Below are 9089 nucleotides of genomic sequence, written 5' to 3' on the forward strand. Positions count from 1 at the left end.
TCCTCTCCCTTCTCGCTATAAACAGCACATGGAAATCAGGCCACACTTCCCACGCCTCCCTTTGGAAATATCCTCAGTTAAATAGTGAATTTTTTTTTTTTTTAATCACTTACAAGCTCTGCTTTCTATCCTGAACGTAATTCAGGTCTGCGATGCCTTATAGCAAGCGAGGCTTTTCTTCCAGGGTTCACTAAAGCTCCAAGTTTCTTTCTCAGCCCTCCCTAGAAGCACACCAGTATTTCTGTGAATGTTTGGGTCATAGTAAAATGTAACTGGGATAACAAAGAGGACAGAAGATTTATCTTTAGCTGTCATCTCAGAGGCTTACTGCCTCCGTCTGCTAACCTAGGCCTAGTCCTGGAAGCTTCTAGCCTCCTTACAATCTAACCTAGGTCTAGGACATTTTCACCCTCTGAAACTCACTGCTGAATAAGCTCACCCTTTTTTGTTCTTACTGAGATCTGGGCTGGCTGGTTCAACTCAGCTATTCTGGCTCCAACGGCCCTCCCAGCTGACTGATTCCATCTGGATTTTCTCTCAACCCCTGAATTGCTCTGCTTAGCCTTAAACTAACTCCAGCAATCTGCTCTAATCTCCTGGCTGCTTCTCATTCTCTGGCTCATTCTGTGTTCACCTGAGGCTGTGCGCTCCCTCACATCTACAGTTCTACAGTACAAGTTCTCCTCAATCATACCATAGGAACAGTCATGTTCCCATTTTCATTCATCCCTATTTCTCTTAATAATTCTTCACAGCCATCTAAGCTTTTTTTTTTAATGTTTCAATATTCTCCCAACCACTGCAATTACCAAAAGCCACTTTAATATCTTTTGCAATTTATTTTGGTAGCACCTGTGGTGGTTTGAAGGATAATGGCTCCCACAGTCATATCTGAATACTGGGACCCTAATATTGGATGGAACTGCTTGGGAAGGATTAGAGGCGTGGCCTTGTTGGAGGAGGTGTGCCACTGGGGGCTGGCTTTGCTTTCTGTTTGTGGACGGGGATGTGAGTCCTCAGCTGGTGCTCCAGTGCCTACCTAATGCCATGCTCCTCGCCATGGTGGGGGGGGGCTGCTATCCCCCTGGAGCTGTCCGCCTCTAATAATCCCTTCCTTTTGGAAGCTGCCTTGGTCAGGATGTTTTATCACAGAAACAGAAAAGTGGCTAAGGCAGCACACCATTATTAGTGCCAAAACTGTTTTAATTCAGAAGGATATAACATATCACCATAAATTCACCTGGCTTCGAAAATATAAGAGCTTACCTTTGTTTTGTTATGAGCCCTGGAGACTAAATGTAAAAAAAACCTCAAAGCCGTGCTGTCCCCAAAGGTTGTCTGGAATCTTTCTCCTCCACTTCCTGCCTAGTGGCTCCCAGCAGTCTTTTGCATTTCTTGTTTTGCAGTTGTGACAACTCTGTCTGCACATGGCCCTTTCCCAATGGGCCTCCTCTAAGTCTCTACGTCTTTTTTTATTAAAAACAATTTTTTTTTCATTTACATGTCCGAATGTGTGTCTTTGTGAGTGTATGCCAAATTTGTGCAGTTCCCATTGTGGCCAGAAGGGGAGTGCTAGGTCACCTGAATCTGAAGTTACAGGTCATTGTCAGCGGCCTGAGGTGGGTTTGACCAGGCCCAAGCCTTGAACTTGTGGAAGAGGAGCAAGTATGTTGATTTTTGTACTGTCTCTAGCCCCTGTCCTCACTTTTCTTTTGGACACCAGACACTCTAATCTAGTAAACCCGATCTTAGCTGGACAATATCTATGAAGTTTGTTTCCATTTCAGGTCACATTCATAGGCTCCGGACCCTGAGGCCTGACATGTATTTTGAGGATACCCTTTTTCCTACCACATGGTGGGCTGCAAGTCTGACTACAAACTTGGTTGCTCAAAAGAGTGAAGCAAATGACTCACACCGTTCTTGAGTTGGTCACTTGTCTCGCTGTTGTAACCAAATTCCCGACAAGAAGCTACTGATGGGCGGAAGAGGTCATTTCGTCTCATGGTTTGAAGGGCACGGCTCATCACAGTGGGGAAGTCATGTGACAGGAACATGAAGAGGTTATGGAGGTGGGGGAGGGGCCAGATCTTTGCTCATGTCTTCCTTCTTTTTTGGTCCAAACTCCCAAGCTCTGAGCACACATTCAAGGTGACTCTTCCTTTCTCAGTTAAGACTTTTCTAGTGACACTCCCACAGCCATCCTCAGAAGGCGTTTCCATGGTGATTCTAAATCTAGCCAAACTGACGGCGAAAGGTCAACTGGTGGATATAAACACATAAGCTAATACGGAAAGCAGCAGATCGTTAGAATATTAAGTTCATTTTGTTGTTTCCTACGACGTTCCCAGGAGGATGGGTAATAAGGCTGAAGTCCAAAGCTCTGAAAGAATTATCAGTTATGGTTTGGTTTTCAGTTTTCAGTTTAGCACTTAGCAAAATTCCAAATGATATTTGTATTTGCAATTTGGTTTGGATCTCTGCTTTTGGGTCAGTTTGAGCTTTGTTTTACACATCCTGCATAAATTTGGGCTGGTCTGGGATGGCCATTTAGCTTCTTGGAGAGGCTCGTTCTGAGTGAACAGGAAACTGAACAGACAAGATTAGCTCCATAAGGTCATTGCTGGGGTAATGAGCTTGTTTAATTCTCCTAGACATGACCCCACCCTAACTTTCAGAGGACTGGATTATCACATCCTTGAAAGAAGGTGGCTCCATTTAAACAGGACAAGCCATTTTAGCTGAGTCTTTTGAGAGACTTGGGACCTGTTGGACCCAGTGCCAAAATATGTATGACTGAATGTAATGGAAATAGAGCAAGCTTCTGCATACAGATGGTTCTAGAGCACACGGAGCCATTTTGGCATCAAAACTGTGCTGGGGGCTTTAGTAAGGTCTAGCTATGGATAAGCCACATGGAGCAGCAGCTGATGCTGGTGGAGGCATTGACTGGCAGAGGCAGAGGTCCTGGGAAGGCTGGCAGCGGGTGTTAGCTCCCTACCTGCTGCTGGGTGTGGCTGGCACACCCTGCCCTCTACCTAGGGGCGGGCTCCCCCCTTCCAGAGGCCCTTCACTATATAATCCAGACATTTTGGTTCCTCCTGACCCTTTGCCTTTGCCCTTTCCTCTCTCTCCTTTCCCCTTCCCACTGCCTGCCTCTCTCTCTCTTCTGCTGTGCTCTTCCCTTTCTTTCTACTTGTGTGTCTCCTCCTTTTATCCCCTCTTTCTCTCTGTGTGCACTTCTTCCCCTTCTCCCCCCCCCCACGCTGCTCTTAATAAACCTGCATTTATATAATATAGCTTCGTCTCACCTTTAGCTCACTCTGTTTTATTTCTATCAGTGGGCCGTAGAAAGCAGCGTCCGTTGGAAGGGTGGAGTCTGGAAATCACAGTGAGGCTTGTCGGGTGGGCATGACGCCTGGTGACAGGTGGCCAAACTACAGGCCCGAGTGAAACCAATCTCACGCAGGCAGATGCTGTCTAGCCTCAGAAGGGCTGCAGCAAGAAATCACGAAGCAGGAGGTGTCACCTCTGAGGGTGTTCAAAACGTAATGGCTGAGTGTGACTTGGAGGTGGGGGGGGGCTAAAAGCTGGGAGTTGACGAAGGAAGGAGGAAGACACAACGTTTAACACAGTTTCCCCTTGTGGAGTGACTTCTGTCGTTCTCAGTTTTCATCAGTCCACAGCTGCCTCCGGATGACAGCTTACACCTGTGTGTGAACGGATCTTCACTAAACGTTGTTTCCTTTTGTTTTTCCCCGAACTCCTCTATTACAATAGCATGAGTTCCTCCTTTCTGTCTGAAAGTTATGAGGACATTTGGCCTCTGCCAAATCCATTACCAGCATGCAAGACAACTCAGTCCACCCCAGAAACTTACACAAAAGCGTGTATTCCTAGCACCTTGGTTTAGAACCTTCTTCATATAAACTTAAGGATACTGGGGTTGAAATGCAATGTCTGCCGTTTTCTTGTCCCAGTCCCGATGGCTGCTCTGTGCAAGGGCATCAGAGCGGCCACCGAATGGGAGCAGGCATGGGTTTGCCAGCTCCTTCACTAAATTACACACACACAGTCAGTTCCCCCAGGTCCTACCCATTGTTTCATCTGGAAGAAGTTCAGCAGAAAATGATGAATTGTAACTGGTTCCACACCCTATGTCACAAGCTCCTGAACTTTACCTCCCTGTACTTAGATGCCTCACCTGGCAAAAGGGGGTGATTGACGACGTCCCTCTCCTGGGGTAACTGGGAAGGGAAGGGGTGATCTTCCCACAGTGCTTTGCCTAATATGTTACTATAATAAATAACAGCCGTGGAGACCGTCACAGAGGCAACAAGACACGGGGCGCCTCCTCTGTTCACGAGAACTGCCGGTACACTCTGTGAGGAATGCTGGGTTTGGGCAGATGGGATGAAACATCCTTTCAGCCAAGCTCTGAAGCTGCTCACACAATCCCTGGGTCCCCATTCAGTCTCCTCCGAGACAGACCCTCATTGAGTGCTGGGGGTCGGTGTCGGCTGTGTGCTGGCAGTACAAACCACAGGGCTCCCGCCTGCTCGGACTTCATGGGGAAGACTTGTGTATCTAGGCCCCATTTACCAGCTTACCTGGGGTTTCAACCTTTCGTTGGAGGGAGACGAAGCTGGATTTCATTGTGTCTCTGTTTGGCTGACCAGCAGGGTGTGTTAGACACAGGGAGACAGGAGATTACAGTTGAGCCTCCCCAGGGGTGAGGTCATTTTGCAGCTATTAGCCGAAGCTTCCCTCCTCCAGGACCGCCTGGTGTTTTCTTAGCTGCAGCATTGGTTCCCACTGTTTTAGACCATGGAAGGCTGCCTGTAGCAGAAACCGGCTCCAGTCCAGTTCTGAGAGAGCTAGGCTACGTGGAGAGGTTTTGCTGCTCTAACGCATATAGTTACCACAGCTGGCTGGGTCCCCAGCTACAGGCTTGGTGGCATCTGTACTGGCCTTAGATGGCTGCTGGAAAGGAGAGCAAAATGAGGGGTTTATGTAATGCCTGTGCTGGGTGTATAGCGTTTTCCAGAAACTGATTTCCATTTTTATTCCCTAAGGGGCCTTGGGACATTTTCCCTATGCGTACCCCAACTCCTGCCCTGTGACATCTGAATGTCTCATCCAGCTCAGTTTTATTTTAAAACGCCTGCTCTCCTCCAGCCCAGTTTTGCCTTCTTGACTAAATAGCCTCGCCAATTAAATGAAATATGTCTTGTACTTTAAAAACACACAATTCAGGCTGACAGCATGGTCCAGATGCTGAACACTCTTTCTTCACAAGCCAGGAAACCTGGGAACTTCCCAGTTCAGGTAGGGGTGGATGGAGGGGGGTAGTTGCCACAAAATTATCCTCCATGGTCCACCGTCATACCATTGCACATGTACACACACACACACTCACACACACTCACACACACATACACACACAGAACATGTAAGTACATGTAGCTCACAATAATAGTATGTAAAAATTCAATGTTAAGTCTTTGAAATAACACACATTTTTTTTTTTTCTGTAGAGCCATCAACTGGCAAGTGCAACTTATGGTTGGAGAAACTGAGTCAGGCATGCACTCTCATGGGATAATATCTGACGTTTCAATGTCATTCACAGCTCTACAAACTCTTACGAAGGAACAATACAGAGAAAGGTTTCTTACTGGGACAGTAATAGATAGACGGGTTGCAAAGAGAGAACTCAGGTGAAGACCAAATGAGCCAGAGAGGAGCCAGGAGATTAGAGCAGATTGCTAGGGTTAGTTTGAGGCTAAGCAGAGCAACTCAAGGGCAGAGAAAAGCCAGATTGAATCAGTCAGCTGGGAGAGGAGTTTGAGCGGAACAGCTGAGTTGAACCAGCCAGCCCAGAGCTCAGTAAGAACAAGAAAGAGTGAGTTTATTCAGCAGTGAGTCTCAGAGGCCGAGACTAGGTCTAGGTTAAATTGTACGGAGGCTAGAAGCTTCCAGGACTAGGCCTAGGTTAGCAGACGGACTCAGTAAGCCTCCAAGACAACTGAAACAGGGGAATAAAACTCCTTTTATACACACACACACACACACACACACACACACACGTGCTGTAGGTTCTAAGCTTGGGTTACCTCTCTGGGAGTTCATAACCCCTGACCTTCCCCCTTTTAAACTCAGGTGGACGCTCTAATCACTGCTTTATTAGCATGGAAGGAGGGTTGGCTTACTCAGTGTAAGGGAAAACCAGAACTGCTGGATGGGGTTTGCATCTCTGTCTTTTCCAAAACTGAGCAACTTTATCTGAAGCTCGTGTTTGAGGCTTCTGCCCCCTCCCCTCCCAATGGATGCTCTTCCCTGCCAAGTCCAAGGAATGGAAAATCACAGATGCCAGGAGAGGTCCCTTGGTGCCTTTTCCAACCCCAAAATCCAAAGCAGTAGAGCCTCGGGAAACTTCACCCTGGTCCCGTGACTCGACCAATGCAGTGGTTGCCAAGTGGGCCCTGAAAACGCCCCCCAGGACATCCAAGGCCCCAAGGTGGGAGGCCGTGAATGCACAGGAGACCCCCACGGGCTGCCACACGTACCACTTCCAGTGTCTGGGCAGAGTGTGGAAGCCACTTGAGAGGCCCCATCCTGGTCCCCTCCTGAAACATCGCGCCTGCCTGAAAGAAGCGCTGATTATGTCACCTCCTGCACGCGCGAGCGCGCGTACCCGTACCCGTACCCACACCCACACCCACACCCACACCCACACACAGAGACAGACACACACAGACACACAGACATACAGAGACACACATGCACTCACAGACACACACACACTCACACACACACTCAAACACATGTATTCACATATACTCACGCATGCACACAATCACATGCACACCCACATACACGTACATACGGAGTTTTAGGATGACTGGCATCTGGCTCTGGCGTTTGTGTCACAGAACCCGGGAGCCAGCGAGCTGTAGTCTGTGGACTCAGCAGCTGCCATCGGCCCTTGTGGTCACCACCATGGAGAAATCAGTGGGAGGCTGATCAGTAGTTTACTGCTTTGAAGAGAAGTCAGAGCCTAGAAGTTTAGCTTGACACTGACACTTCCCCTTTCGGTGGAGGTGACAGACTGCGGGCTGGTCTGGGCCACTAAACACAGCTCCTAGGGCTCTCTCCACGGCAGAACTAACAGCCCATCTATGTCCCTGCTCTTCTTTGTGTGACAAAACACTGGACAGGGGCAAACTTAAGGAAGGAAGGAAGGAAGGAAGGAAGGAAGGAAGGAAGGAAGGAAGGAGAGAGAGAAGAAAGGTGGGAGGGAAGAAAGGAAGGAGGGAAGGAAGGAAGGAAGGAAGGAAGGAAGGAAGGAAGCAAGGGGGAGGAAGGAAGGAAGGAGAGAGGGAAGAAAGGTGGGAGGGAAGAAAGGAAGGAGGGAATGAAGGAAGAAGAGAGGGAAGAAAAGAAGGAGGGAAGGAAGGAAGAAAAGAGGGAAGAAAAGAAGGAGGGAAGGAAGGAAAGAGAAAGAAAGGAAGGAGAGAGGAAGGAAGGGAGGAAGGAAGGGAGGGAGGAAGGAGAATGAAAGGGAGGGAAGAAGAAAGGAAGGAAGGAGGGAGGGAGAATGGAAGGGAGGGAGGAAGGAAAAAGAGAAGGAAGAAAGGAGAGAGGAAAGAAGGGAGGGAGGGAAGAAGGGAAGGAAGGAGGGAAAGAAGGGATGAGAGAAGGAAGGAAAGAGGGAAGGAAAAGAAGAGGGAAGAAAGGAAGGAAGGAGGAAAGGAAGGAAGGAAAGAGGGAAGAAAGGAAGGAGGGAAGGAAGGAAAGACAAAGGAAGGAAGGAGAGAGGAAGAGAGGGAGGAAAGAAGGAAGGAGGGAAGGAAGAGAAGAGGGAAGGAAGGAAGGAGGGAAGGAAGGGAGGAGGGAAGGAGGTAAGGGAGAAGGGAAGGAGGTAAGGGAGAAAGGAGGGAAGGAAGGTAAGTGGGAAGGAAGAAAGAAAGGAGGGAAGGAAGGGAGGAGAGAAGAAGGAATGGGAGGAGAGTGGGAAGGAAGGGAGGAGGGAAGGAGGGAAGGAAGGTTCATGCTGGCAGACAGTGGGATGCAGTCTGTCATGATGCCAGAGGGTCGTGCCAGAGGCGTGTGAGGCAAGGGTAGGAACTGGACCCCGGCCTCACGGATGTAAGCCGCTGCTCCTTGAACTCAAGGTGAATGTCCTTAAAAATGTTGCAGCAGTGAAAGGTTTCTGAGTATGCAAGGACTAACACCTTAGCTCAGAATCAAACATGGAATGAATCTGAGGTGTTACCTCATGTAGCCAGCCTCACCTGGTTCTGGAACATGAGAGGTGAGTTCACGCCACCGGTCCCCACCCCGTGCAGCACGGATGGACAGTGTCTCGCCCAGGCCTGAGGCTAAGGAGTGACAAGTGGCAGCGCTTCTGCTGCACGTGCGAGCCTTCCTGCTCTGGCTCTATTACAAAAGCCACACTAGGCGTTCCCTACCTTCGTTCCTCAGCAGGAAGGGTCTGTGTCTCATGTGCCATTGCTGCTTGAGTTGCTGCCTGAGTTTCATTAAAAAAAAAAAAAAATCCATTTAATTAGTGCACGAATTCTCTCATCTTTAGTCCATGGCAAAATATGCCTATCAAAAATTATTTTAACTTTCCTTGTGAGTTAATATCATTAACTGTTTGACTAATATAGCTATGCTATTTTTCGGATAGCTTGTGTGTGGGGGGGTGGTGTTTGTGGGTGTTTGCGTGTGCACTGTGTGGTCAGCCTCGAGTCTTGATCCTCAGGAGCCGTCGACCTTGTGCTTAGAGGCACTGCCTGTCACTGAGATCTGGGGCTCACCAGTTTAGGCTGGCTGGCCGCCAAACCCCGGAGGCATCCTCCTGTCTCTGCCTGGTGTTCTACGGGAGGGCATGAAGTCAGGTCCTAATGGTTATTTGGCAAGTACTTTAAGGAATGATCTGTCTCCCGCCTCTGGATATTTATTCTGTATCCCCGGGTCATGTTCAGTTTCCTCATGTGGAAAGCGCCTCCGAGGAAGTTAAAATCCCTGCTCGTGCACACAGCATGCCTGCCAATTCACTGTTTCTGCTAATGGGAGCAGAG

Source organism: Meriones unguiculatus, chromosome 3, assembly GCF_030254825.1.
Source record: "Meriones unguiculatus strain TT.TT164.6M chromosome 3, Bangor_MerUng_6.1, whole genome shotgun sequence".
Lineage (NCBI taxonomy): Eukaryota > Metazoa > Chordata > Mammalia > Rodentia > Muridae > Meriones > Meriones unguiculatus.